Raw genomic sequence first — 15,040 nt, 5'->3', positions numbered from 1 at the left:
GTGTGTGTGTGTGTGTGTGTGTGTGTGTGCGCATATGTGTATGTATGAGTGTATGTGCATCACAGGTGTGTGCCTATTTCCCATAGAAATCAGAAGAAGGTGCTAGATTTCCTGCAATGAGTAACAGATAGTTGTGAACCACCACATAGGCGCTTGGAACTTAGCCCCAGTCCTCCACAAAAGCAGTCAGTGCTCTTAACTACTGAGCCATTGTTCAACCCCACAATTTGCACTCTTAACACTATTTCCCTCCCAATTTGGATCTTTTAATGTGAAAGATGAACCTCTCCTCTTTTCCAAGCCCTTCAAAGAACAGGAAATACAGAAATACTAAATAAGCTCGAGCTTCTATTTGTCATAATTACTAATAATATTCATCATTCATGAGCCTGGTCATTCTACTTCCTCACTTCAGGATACCACAAATGTGTTAAAAATGGCTTCCATTGCTTTCAGGCAAATTATTTGTACATCATGAGCAGAAAGAAGAAGGATAAAGATGTCTGACAGTTAAGCAGCTTCCTGTTTTTAATGATTGACAATATAGGCAATGGCATAGTGGATGCCATTCTAGAATTACAGTACTGAGCCTTTCCAGCCTCATATGGAAGTTCTTCTTTCCTCAGAGCAGGCTGGGCAGAAAGCTAAAATTTTATCAGAAGAATAAACCATAATAATCCCTAGCCACACTGTCTTAGGGTATTAGGGTAGCACTGTGGGATGTTTCACACTTTAATAAGCAGGCCTAAACCATCTAGAGTTCTGATGCAATGCACTGATGGCCAATCTCAAGTGGACACAGCTCATGTTGTGAATGTGTTTCAAAAAAAAAAGTAAGATGGCCACCTAGTCATCTAGATTTAAATTCTATATTAAAGCTTCCCTGGATAGAACCTAGCCACTTTTCTTTTAACTACTACAAAAAGAATTTTCTTCTGCTGAGTAGTACTCCACTGTGTATATGTACCACATTTTCTTAAACCGTTCTTCAGTTGAGGACCATCTAGGTTATTTCCAGGTTCTGACTATTACGAATAATGCTACTATAAACATAGTTGAGAAAATGTAATACTTATACACAATGGAGTACTACTCAGCAAAGAAAAACAATGACATAATGAAATTTGAAGACAAATGGATGGAACTAGAAAATATCATCCTGAATGAGGTAACCCAGACTCAGAAAGACAAACATGTTATGTACCCACTTGTAAGTGGATACTAAATATAAAGCAAAGGATAACCAGACTACAACTCACAGCTCCAGAGAAGGTAGCTAAAAAGGAAAAATCAAAGAGGGATGCATGGATCACCCAGGGAATGGAAAATAGATGAGATTTCCATGAGTAAACTGGGGGTGAGGAGAGGGCAATGGAGGGCAGGGGATAGGGAATGAGAACAGAAGGGAACAGGATGGTCGAGCTGGAACAGGGATGGAGTGGGAAAGCAATGAAAGAGATACCATGATAGAGGGAAACATCATGGGGATAGAGAGAAACTGGGTGCTAGGGAAGTTCTCAGGAATCCCCAAGGATGACCCCAGTTTAGACTACTAGAAATAGTGGAGAGGGGGTCTGAACTGGTTTACCCCAGTGACCAGATCGGTGAATACATTAACTGTCATCACAGAGTTTTTCACCAGTGACTGATGGAAGCAGATGCAGAAATCCACAGCCAAACACCAGGCAGAGCTCCAGGAGTCCAGTCAAAGAGAGAGAAGAGGGATTCTATGAGCAAGTGCACCAAGATCATGATGGGGAAATCTGCAGAGACAACCAAACCAAAGTAGTGGGAACTCATGAAAGTTGGGTCAACAGCTGTGGAACCTACATGGGGCTAGGCCCTCTCCATGTGGAGACAGTTGTGTAGCCTGATCTTCTTTGGGGGCCCCCTAGCAGTAGGATCAGAATCCATCCCTGGTGCATGAGCAGACTTTTTGGAGTTCATTACTTATGATGGGACGGACACCTTGTGCAGCGTTGAGGCAGCGTTGAGGCAGAGGGAGGCGCTTGGACTTGCCTCTACTGGATGTGCCTCCCCACAAGAAGAGTGGGGGTAGGTTGGGAGGGGGAGGATGGGGGAGTGGGAGGAAGAAAGAGGGGAGTCTTTGATTGGTGTGTAAAATGAATGGAAATTGTTTCTTAATTTAAAAAAAAGAATTTTCCTTTATTCCCAGGATAACATCCTTTCTCTGGGAGCCCACCAGATGCCACAGGACCATTTGAAGTGCCTCCTCCTCTGCTACCTGTAACTGTGGCTGGCCAACTCCTTCGCCTCATTTTTTCAATAACATCACATGGAGCAGTCATTCTTCCAAATAACCAAGCTGATGTAAGTGTTTCCATCATCACAGCAGTTCCTGTAAACAGTCACATCAACAACAGGATTTTCTAATCTAATGACTTGATCTAAACAGAAAATGAATTTGCATAAAACAAGAGTCCATTCTGACTTCCTGTTACCATTGATTTCTATTCGAGTTCCACAGAATAATCTTCATTTTTTTTTCTAAAACCATTTGACGAGTAACACTGAAATTTGAAATTATCTATGAATGTTTTCTTTTTTCCAACTGGCCTTTCAAGACAGAGACATCATTAAAAAATAATTCCCAGGGGCTGAATTATGGCTCAGTGGTTAAGAGCATTGTCTACTCTTCCAGAGGACCGAGTTTCATCTCCATCACCCACATGGTGAGTCACAAACATCTTTAATTCCAATTTCAGGGAATCTAACACTCTCTTCTGGCTTCTGAGGTGCCAGACACAGATATGATTAATAGACATACATGCAGATAAATCACTCACCCACACTAAATAAATATATGAATAAAATAATTCCCTAATTTCCCAGCTTCAACGCCACCACACCCTTTGTGTACACAAGAAGAAGTCCAAAGCAACCACTCAGTCACTTGTTGACCCATCATCTTTCTACTGTCCTGGTATCAGAGCTGTTGAAATAGGGCTAAGGGAGGAGAAAGATGAACCATGAGCCTGGAGGAGAGGCAGAGTCAAAGCCACAGCAGCCCCAGTGTTCTATATGTGCATAGGATGGTTAATCAACCTCAGAAGATGATGAAACGCTGGATTTTATTTGATTATATGTTAAAATAAGGTTTATCAGATTCATGAACTGGCTCCTTCTATTTGAAGGACATGTTATAGGAAATTTTCTGGCTGGTAGAGGTTGTGGAAGATATGTGGAATTCAGAGGAATTGATATATAGACTTTACCTATTGTCATTCACAAAGCTCTGTCTATATAAGATTTATAATTCATGTCCTGTTCTGTCCCATCTTTATTTCAAATGTGCTTTGTTATTTATATGATATTTAATGGGTGCATTGCTTTCCTGGGAAGGAAAACAAGCAGGAAACAAATTCAGACTACAGAAGCTGTACCCAAGCACAGCCTCCTAATGCAGCTGTGCAGCTCATCCGACCCCAAGAGGGAATTCTAATAATGTTATCATTTGATTCCCATTTCAGGCACTTTGCATTTTTATGTATGCTAAAGAATTCAGTCAGTCATCCAACTGGCAAAAGCAATAGCACACTTCCCTTAGAACACAGGTGTACAAGCAAACAAATCCATCCCGAACTTGAAATTGATCCTTCAGTACTGCAAATTTCTCAGCAGTGTGCTGAACTGGCAAGAAGAGACAGAAGAGCCCATCTGTTAGGTAAAAGAAACAGATGCTGATCACCTGTTCTCACCTTAAAGCAGATGGGAGTATGGCAAACATGTTACACTGAATGGTCTTTTCTCAGTTATACCCCAAAGCAAGGAAGCTAGCAGCAAAATATTAAAGTCTGTTAGCATTAAAAAATTACAAAGTGCTGGATAGCTCCCATTGTTGATGGAGACAACCCCATGTTAGGAATCTGTGTAGGAGAACAATGAATTGTAGATAGATCTCTCCCCATCCCGTGTGTGTGTGTGTGTGTGTGTGTGTGTGTGTGTGTGTGTGTGTGTGTGTGTGTGTGAATCTATATCTGTGCCTGTGTTCTTAAATACTAGGGAGACAGAGGTCAGGAGTCAACATCTGAATTTCTTCTCCAGTAACTCCCCTGCATTATATTTTGAGACAGAGTCTTTCACTGACCATAGAGCGTGCAGATTTTGTCAAGTGTGAATTCCCAGGATTCAGCCCTTTCTGGCCCTCAGTGCTAGAGTTGCACATTGTTGTACTGGCTTTTGCAAAGATGTTTGGGCTCCATGCTCAGTTTTCTCCTCAGGTGTGGTGGCGAGCACTTTACTCAAGAGCCATTCCTTCAGCTTCTACAGATACTTTTTAAAAGCAAAACATTGCTGAGACTAGACTATAGCAAATTACTGTAAGTGTTAAGCATGCAAATGGTTGAAGCCAGGTCCTGAGTTTCTTCCTGGATCTTTAAGTCCTATGGTATTGAAAAAAAAAAAAAAAGAACCAACAACAAAAACTCTGTGACCAAGTCTGTGTGTTTTGTTGTTGTTTACTAGTTTTTCAGGCTGTTTTGTGGCACAAACTAAATCCTCATATTCAAATATTAAATCATTAGTGTCCCAAACCCAAGTTTCCTCAGTATCAAAATCTGAAGCTGTTTGGGGGTATGACAAACAGATTAACACAGTTTCATTATTCTGATTAGATTTTTTTTTATATCAAGGATACTTAACCTAAGGTGCTTTTACAGCAGTTCTGTCTCTTTAACTGTGAATCTTAAAAGATGAGGCCTACAAGATAGCTCGGTAGTAAACAGGTTTGTTGCCAAGCCTGACACCTTGAGTTTGATCCCTGAAAGCCACATGGTGGATTGGAGTCCTGAAAGTTGTTGTCTGACTCTGCACATGCACCCTGGTGCATGCCTTGCACACATGAATGAATGCACAGGTACCTACACACACACACAGATAGATAGATAGATAGATAGATAGATAGATAGATAGATAGATAGATAGATAGATAGACAGACAGACAGACAGACAGATAGATAGATAGATAGATAGATAGATAGATAGATAGATAGACAGATAGACAGATAGATGATAAATAAGATGTTAAAAAATACTTTGTTTAAAGGTAGACAGTCACTTTGGTGAATATAAGATACAACACCCATTTTCCACCACAACTCAGAAACACTGAGCTGTCCCAGCAATCAATGTGGCCGCCTTGCTTGTGTCTTGGGTATTGATGGCTCACAGTGGAAGTCCACAACCACAGCACTTCAGCTTGTACATTTTGCAGACTTCCCTTTTACTCCTGACTGTTCTGGCTTTCTCAAGAAATTCTTTTTTCTTTGCACCTATTTATTTTTTTACTTTTTTGAGATTACAGTATACTATATTATAATATAATATAATATCAATACTTCTCTTTTCCCTTTATCCTTCCAAATATTCCCTTTTACCATTCTGTGCTCTCCTTCAAACACATGATCTCTTGTGTTACTGTATGCATATACGTACATATTCCTAAATATAATCTGCTCAGTCCACATGGACTGTTATGAGACCCCAGACCCACCTGATGATTCTCAAAAACTAAGGCCTCTAATGGGCTTAGTGGTGATAAATTTAAAAGATCCGAGTCTTTAATCACCGTTCTTCTATAATCCCTTAACTAAAAGCTGCACATGTATAACACTGCATGAAATCTGGCATGTGTTAGCTCTCAAAGGGGTCTTGAAAGCTGAATTACAATATTTGTTCTTACAATGCAGCCAAATTAAATCTTACGTTGACAGTTACCAAACTTTTATCATTTTAAAGTCTCTTTACTGCCTACATTTCTAACTTTTGTTGCCAGAGGAATGAAAATGACTGCCAAGTCCAGTTTAACCTAACCCCACAACAGTCAGTCAATAGACCATAGCCATTTCCTATCTGTGTATTGATAGGAATCTTCTGTTTTCTCTTTTCCTTCCTACTTGATGTGGAGATAACAAATATTTTAAAGTAAATTTTGGGTTAAGCAGTATTTTCAGGGTAAGTAGAAATTGTTTCTTTTACTGGCAACGTACATGAAAGTAGATTCTGCTGCATTTGAAAGCCTGTCAGCTTTATTTTGTACCAGTGTTCAGAATCCTCTGCTTTTTGACCAATATTATATAAAGTTCCTCTGGGAAGATAATATGCATGATTGCCGACTTGCCTTGTTAAAATCCATGGCTCTTTATGCAGTCATGTTTTTACCTATGAATTATGCATGAAAGGGGATCTCATTACGTTTCATTTTCTTTACAGCAGCATGGTCTCCTCTAGACATACTCGGGTTCCCATCAACTGGCTGCCCTCACCCTGCAGTGTGGCTCTATCCAGATGCCTTCATAGCGTTTTAGACAAAATGGGCGTGTTTAACTTGTCACTTCATGCCTGCTATAAATTATTCACTGGAGCTTTTCACAGATTTGTGAGATAAACCACCTCGTCTCAGAGAAACTTCACAGCTGTGCTTGGGAATCTGACAGAGACCTCGAAGGCCTTTTTCCAGCAGCGGGGAAAATGGTCATCACTCTGAGGTTCAGCCTCATTTTCATGCTTAAAAACTCTTCTCTCTTTTTTAACTGAAATTAACTATCAGTAGTTGCCACTGGGTTTGCCTGGGTGTGTTGGTATTTTTCTTAGAACTAAAGGTCAAGGAACAAAGCCTAGGGTTTTTTTTTTATTATTATTTTTGTTTGGTTTTGTGGGTTTCTCTCTTTCAAATGAAGCCATTGGTCTTCCATACCTGACAAGATGAATTAGATGTGGAGAAAAGATCACAGAATTTAATCAGCACAGTCATTCAGTGCATGTGGTCAGAAACAATCATTCAAAGAAGCATATGGAAAAGTGGGTTAGCAAGTCTGCATGGGTGTGAGAGCCGTATGCCTCATGGGAATTCTTAAGCCTGCCTCGAATCTCTAATTCCAAATGTTGCCTTTCAAGAAAATGTAATTAGAAATGTGGTTAATTTTATATGTGGTAATCCGTATCATTCATTAAAATGAAGTTATTTATTGGAGGAGTAAAACAAAATGGCAAGAGCAATAACCCCCATAAGAATGAAAAAATATATAAAAAATGTAATTAACAAATTGGGTTCACAATTCTCACCTTAATTGTGTTATTTAAATCAATGAAGATAATTTGGATAAATGAGAATAACTTTCCATGAATATAGCATACACTGGAGTTTGCTTCTAGACAATAAGAAGATTTGTTCATGTGTCCTATACTCTTATAAGGGTATGGCCCTGATGACAAATGAAATAGAAACTTCATATCTCAGTTGGTATATGTCCTTTCTAAGAACTGAACACGAAACCCGAGAAAGCTGGTTGCCCTGACTGAGGACTGACAGTAAAGCTTATGCTTCTCACAATAGGATCTGGACACCTCCTCTGAGTGGATCTCTGTGATACGTGAGTTTGTTATGTGAATTTCCATTTTTGAAAAGAGATCGCTTGTTCTCATATTCCAATCTCTGGCTAATACATGTGCTGTGCAAACACTAAAGATACCATGTGCACTTACGAACATAAAATACATTTAGAAAGTTACATAGTATGTACGCATGCAAGAGCCACCACACTCTCTGATTAGGTGTATTGCCAAGTGACTGTGATAAGACTTAAGATGAATATAGGAAAAATATCAAAATATTTAAGTCCACTTACCATTAATAAGTGTAAAGTTATGTGAAATTAGAGGTTTTTTCCAAGTATTTTTCTGACTCCAATGAATCTTCATAGAGATCTTTGAATCTTAATATAGAGCACTGGTTTTCCATGTTGAAGGGAAACATTTATTATCTAAACTTCATTGCTGCTTCACATGGTCACAGTTAAGACATAAACAGAGATCTAATGAATCTAATGAATGAATCCTCTGTTTTTAATGCAAGTATGAAGAAAGGAGTTGGTATTTCAAGTTCATTGAAGTGTAATTTGAAAGCTCCCCATTTGGCAAGGTGAAGTGGTTGTTTTTTGAAAAATGTGATTTTATTATTGTCTAGATAAGTGGATGACATGTTGTCATGAGCATCTCCATAGTAAGTTATATATTCACAGGAAATGTGACTATAGCTAAATATCAATATAGGTGGGGAGGGTGGTTTGGTGTTTGTTTTTCTTTTGTTTTGTCTTGTTTTGTTTTACAGTTTCTTAACAACAATCAATAATTGATTAAAAGTGAATTTTTTTAAAACCTGGATTAAGTTCTAGGAAATGTATTCAACTGAATGATCTAAAAAAGATGGGGATATAGCTCTGTATTATTTTGATTAGGAGATGGCATCAACATGTTTAGTAGTAAATATTCTCTGTAGACTACATTGAAATTTCTGTAAATTATCTTCACATTTTGCCCACTTTGAGTGTGATTAAAGTAATCAGGATAACCTAGTTGAAATAAAATGTTGTATTTCCTTGATTTTATTTAAACTGTGTATACACAAGAGAGGTACTGCTTTTTTCAGAGAGCAAGCACATCAAAACCTGTTAGTATGAAGCATGGGAAATTCACAGCTATATGGCTTAATTACCCTTCTCCGCTGTTGTATCCCAAACCCCTTCCACATTTGAAGTGTAATTTGAAAGCTCATCATTTGGCAAAATGGTCACCATTTGAAAATGCTTTTTTATTATTGACTGGATAAATGGATGACCTGTTGTTTATGAGCAGCTCTGTAATATGTTATAGATTCACAGAAAATGTGACTGTAGCTAAATATCAGTATGGGAGTTGGGAGGAAGTTAGTTTTCATGTCCTGAGAGGAAAATATCAAAAATACACTTAGCCATGAAAGACAGATGGAAGTTGAGTTGAGTAACTGTGAATTAGTCATTTAATATCAAAAGTTCTACACAAAAAAGTCAAAGAGGCACAGGCTTTTCACATCTACCGGTCATATAATAGTGCACACCACTGAGTCCAAGGAGATTCACCACTGTAAAAGAGGAGCTCCTCAAATCACTCTAGTAATGTTTATTTCAAATATATGTTGATTAGAAGAGTTTATCAGCAAAATAGTCTTCTTTACCTGTTCATTAATACTGTTTTCCTGTCACGATTTTATTTATGTGTACCTAGTCTGGCTTCATTAAGACATATTCAAAATTCATGGTTTGAAGAGAAAAGGGATAAAAAAACAACATCCTACCTACAAATTTAGCTTGAAGTAGAACTGATTAATTAAATAAGTGATCTACCAACTAATTATGAGGTACAGTAGAAGAGCAATAAGGTCAAGGAAAAGTCCATAAGGCTTCTACTCTGTGCTTTCTTTGGGTAAAATATGAGGTGCCAGTTCTCTTATCTTGATTAATTTCAAAATGCCTCTTTCACTTATCCCTATGTCTCACCCTCTTTTCTAATCACATTGACATGTGAACTTTTTTGTCCCTGCCAAGTGAGTTATTTGCAATGACAATATTAATATATCTGAGCAGAATCGAACCATGCTGCTTTCAGGAAAAAAGGATAAGAGTTACAGAGCCAGATCCCATTATATCAAGAAAGAACTGTATGTATGTGAGGTGAGAAAAGCCTACCTAGATTCAAGAAGCCTAAACCTGATTCAGAGTCATAACAGAAGAGACATCATGGATTTAACTATGTTATTTAAACACAGCAAAAAGATTTCCCATTATATTTATTTGTATATATTACAAAATTTTACTTAAAACATTAATTATGAAGAAATATAGATTATTTAACAAACAGCTGAAACCTAAAGGAAATTTTAAAAGAAGTTTCCAAAGTTATGGGTAATATCTAACACAGGAAATATCAAATAAAATAGGATACCTGCAGCTTGGCTATTCTAAAAATCCACAAAAGACTAAGACAAATAAAATTGCCTTTAGTTATAGGAGAGAGTTTCTATTGAATGTCAGAGCATATTTTTACTTTCTCTGAACACTAACAGCCCATATCTGTTGAAATGAGTTCTTGAGAATAGTTTAACTATGATTGTATTATTCCTGAATTGTGTTATTAAAATCCTATTTTCCACATTGTTTTATATTTTTGAATTTTCTTTTTATTATATTCTTGATACACTAATTAATAGACTTGTTACAAGATATGTTTTTGTACACACAGACCTCCAAAACAATATACTTTAAACTTTTTTGATGGTCTGGATCTTCATACCTCATACCCTAAGACATTAGAGAAGTACAAGTAGCTTGAATGACCTCAGCTTGTCATGTTTAGACACAGAAAAGGACTCCATGATCTTCCTGATGCCTTGAGTGTTGTTTATAATATATAAGGCACCATTACTGGGCCCTATAATAGCCTCTAAAAGAATAAAAATTGAGGGTTAAAAGTGTAATGAAATGCAAATGAAACTGTCCTGCAAACAGACTGCATATTTTATTTCTTCCATGTGGAATTGAGGACAAAGAGAGTGTTCATATTAAACAGCATCAAAACTATTTATAGTTTTAAAATAATTGTAAAAATCATTCTTGCTAAAATTATGCCCACTGCACTTAAAATGAATGATACTCAATATTTTGGAAAACTAATGTGATCATATCAATTTTACATTATGAAGTGTTCTTAATAATTCCTGTGCTTTGTTTATTTGCTCTATTTCCTTAGCTTAGTAAAAAAACATGGAGGAAGCTTAAGTCTGTGTCACATGCTTCTATACATCCAACTTCAAATCAAATGTAATTAAGGTTCAAAATTCATAATGAACATTCTTCCTTAAGAGAGATATCCCGGGTTTCTATACCACAACCATTTCTCACTTTGATGAAGAAGAAGTAAAATACATTTTAAGAAAGATAAGGATTTATGAAGTTCTTCTGAGTCTTATTACATTTCAGATAGATGCTGTCTCAATTAGCTGTTTTCCAACAATGATTGTTTTGTGCTACACTTCATTAAATAAAATAATCTATTCTAAATATTATTGGACTTACATAGTTACAATTCTTCTGTCCCCATACATTCTGTGTGAATTCTTGGACAAGTCACTCACTCAACCTGTTTGTGCTGTGGTTTTACTCAGTTGTAAATGAAACTGTTCAATTAGAAACTTAAAGTCTTTGTCAATTACTTAACGTGCATGAGCTCTATAATTGGAACCCCTGTTTCTTCATTCAAGTCAAGTGCTTTATTATATCATATTCCCTTTCTTTCAGTTTGCACTAAAGGTAAATGTAAGTTAAATAATTAACTTTTTTCTGAACACCATAAATCACCCGTGAATGTTACTGTTATCAGCCTCAGCAGGTAGGAGGCTACAAAGGCATATTATGAGCAGAGAGGGAATGAGGAGGGCGATTCTATGTTGTTTAATCTGTCCTTTCCTTTTCTAAATCTCACTACATAAATTTCCCCTTCTGTCAAGAAATTTTTTGAATAAATATCAAGAAAACAATAATCAGTTGTAATCATTTAGATCGTATATCAGAAGTCTACAGTACTATTGGAATTGTGCTTTATGAGAACTATCTCATAACATATATTTGAATGTATATCTAATATAAATACTTCAATTAAACTCTTAAATAATCTTTGGAAAGACGCTGATCTAGCATGTGGGAAATAGAAATAGATACAAGGTAAAGATATAAAATATGTTCACAAGGCTCCAACCACAGCTTCCTGGGCTTCTGTATTATTATGCTTATGTGCTAAATGATTACTCATCAGTATATTCAAAAATAAAATTTCTACAAAATTATGTGAAATATTACTTCAAAGTAAAAACACATACTGAAAATATATTTAAAAATTTAATTTTTTTACTTTTATTTTTTAATTAAAAATTTTCATTCATTTTTACATACCAAAGATTCCCTCTTCCCTCCTCCCACCACTCCACCTCCCCCTCCCAACCCACCCCCCATTCCCTCCTATAAGAAGGTAAGGCCTCCCATGGGGAGGTACATTTAGTAGAGGCAGGTCCAAGCCCCTCCTGCTGCCTCAAGGCTGTGTGAGGTGTTCCATCATAGGTAGTGGGCTCCAAAAAGACTGCTCATGCACCAGGGATGGATTCTGATCCTACTGTCAGGGGGTCCATTAAGCAGATCAAACTACACAACTGTCTCGCCATGCAGAGGGCCTAGTCCAGTCCCATGCAGGCTCTACAATTGTTGATCTAAATTTCATGAGTTCCCACTAGTTCGGTTTGGTTGTCTCTATAGGTTTCCCCATCATGATCTTGATGCCTTTGCTCATACAATCCCTCTTCTCTCTCTTTGTCTGGTCTCCTGGAGCTTGGTCTGGTGTTTGGCTATGGATCTCTGCATCAGCTTCCATCAGTTACTGGAGAAAGGCTCTATGATGACAGCTAAGGTATTCACCAATCTGATTATTGGAGTAAGGCAGTTCAGGCACGCTCTCCACTATTTCTAGTAGTCGAAGCTGGGGTCATCCTTGGGGATTCCCGGGAACTTCCCTAGCACCCGATTTCTCCCTATCGCCATGATATCTCCCATTGGTATCTCCCACGGTATCTCCCCATCCCAGGGCAATCCATGAATCCCTCTCTGGGTCCTTTATTTCTCTGTAAATATGGGGAAAGCAAGCTAATATCCTTGCCATAAGTCTGTGTACTTTGCTTTCTTGAAATTTCCACTGCCCACCAAGCTAGTTCAGCACTTCTACGATTGTTCTCCTAAGCAAGTGAGTGTAAGGGCATAGACAGAATATAGGCACACGCCTTGTCATGGTGTGTCAAAGTGGCCTCTAGTTTATTTCCATCTGAGACCTCATTGATGTCACTTTAAGTGAGCTCCTACAAGAATCATCCCTTAGATGCTTATTACAGCATCTAGGTCCTCACTCACCTACTCCACTAAACAGTTCCAACGTTGTCCTATAAGCAAACTATGAAAGTTTTGTTAAAAGAACTATGGTAGGGACACTCACAACGTGAACCCCAGCACTCAGAAGAAAGCTGGAAGGAAGGAGTCAGTGTTACAAAATGACAAGTGTCTTGCAAAATTGAGTGAACATCAAATGTGAACATTGCAACTTGGAGGAATCTGCGCATAAGACACATTCTTTACTGTCATCATAGAACCCTCATCCAGGGACTGATGGAAACAGATACAGAGATCCATGGCCAGGTCCCAGGTGGAGCTCCAGGAGTTCAATCGACGAGAAAGAGGAGGGATTCTATGAGCAAGGAATAGTGAGACCATGACTGGAAAAGGTACAGAGACAACTAGCCAAACTAGTGGAAATGCATGAACTATGGACCAATAGCTGAGGAGACCCCATGGTACTAGACTAGGCCCTCTGGGTAAGCAAGACAGTTGTTTAGCTTGAACTGTTTAGGGGGCCCCCAGGCAGTGGGATCAGGACCTGTCTCTAGTGCATGAGCTGGCTTTTTGGAACCTAGGGCCTATGGTGAGACACTTTGTGCAGCCTTGGTGCAGGGAGGAGGGGCTTGGACCTGACTCAACTGAATGTACCAGGCTCTGCTGACTCCATATGGGAGACCTTGCCTTGGAGGAGGTGGGAATAGGGGGTGGTTTGGAGGGAAAGGCTGGGGGGCAGGAGGAGGGAGGACAGGGGATTCTGTGGTTGGTGTGTAAAATGAATAGAAAATCTCTTAATAAAAATTAAAAAAAATAAAAAAAGGTTTGTGTTTATTTGTTTGTTTACTTCTAAAAAAGAAAATTAATACAAGACAATGGATAGTGTGCTGGTTAGTTTTTTGTTGACTTGATATAGGCTATAGTTATCTGGGAAGAAGGAACCACAATTGAGAACATGCTTCCTTCAGATTGGCCTGTAGGCAAGCCAGTAGGGAATTTTCTCCATTAACAATTCATGTAGGAGGTCCAGCCCATTTGGGGCATTGCTACACTTGGTTCTGCACAGTACAAAACAAAAGCAAACTAGGAGTTGAGCATGGTGGCACATGCCTTTAAATCCACCACTCAGGCGGCAGAGGCTCAGTGTATTCAAGGCTAGCATGGTCTGCATAGTGGGTACCAGGTCATTCAGGGCTACAGAGTGAGACCTTGTCGCAAAACAACCAATTAAACAAAGAATAACAATAACAGAAATCAAGCAGGGCAAGTCATGGGTATTAAGTAGTTTTCATCCAGGGTTCTACTACAGTTCCTAATTCAAGGTTTCTGACTTGCTTGATTTTGGCCTTGGGGTTCCTCAGTATTAGGCTATGATCAGGACACATATACCAAATAAACTTTCTCTACCTAAAGTTGTTTTTGGTTGTCTTTATTACAGCAATAGAAAGAAACCAGGACAGGCAGAAGGCTACACACCAAGCAAGTTCCTCATCATCAGGCTGCATGTCTCCTTTATGTTCTTGGGATAAACACAATGAAATAGATCTCAAGCACCTACTGCCAGTTCCTACATTTCTTTTCTTTGTATTTTTATTTATGTTTATGTATGTGTCTTTTTGTGCGAGGCCAGAGGAGGATATCTCCTGGAAGGAGAATTACAGGCAGTCATAGGCTGTCATATGGGCTCTGAGGACTGAAATTAGGTCCTCTGGAGAGCAGGGAGAGGTCCTAACCACTGAGCCACCAATCCAGCCCCATTTCCTCTATTTCTTAAAACATTATTTTTATGAAATTTGCATTGTATCTTAATTTATATGCATTGATTTAGTGCTAATGATGTAAAGAAGGGCATTATAAAGTCTCAGGTGTTCTACAGACTGTAAATCTAACATACAATTATTTAGATTTTTTTTTACAGTTTGAGCTTCTCTTCATAATTTAGATAATGATGTATGTACATCTTACAAAAGGAATGTGGAAGAGACTCTGCCAGCACAACTTCCCAAAGGCAAGTAAACTCTCCACATAGTGAGACATAACAATTGCTCATTTCTGGCATGAGTCTCTATATTATTTATTATTTGATTACTACAAAAATACCTATAATCAACAATATGTAAGAAACTCTGGCTCAGAGCTTGATAAGTTCTAGTCTATGATCAATTGACGACACTGATACATACTATGGGGAAGTGGAGGTTGGAGGAAAATATCTCAGCTCATGAGCTGCAAAAAGAGAAAGTGTGCAGTTACCATCCCATTATCTTCTTTGAGGCAAGTCC

This window comes from Peromyscus californicus, unplaced genomic scaffold (genome assembly GCF_007827085.1).
Source record: "Peromyscus californicus insignis strain IS unplaced genomic scaffold, ASM782708v3 Scaffold_5__1_contigs__length_169319896, whole genome shotgun sequence".
NCBI classification, from domain to species: domain Eukaryota; kingdom Metazoa; phylum Chordata; class Mammalia; order Rodentia; family Cricetidae; genus Peromyscus; species Peromyscus californicus.
This window is presented reverse-complemented; position numbering follows the sequence as displayed.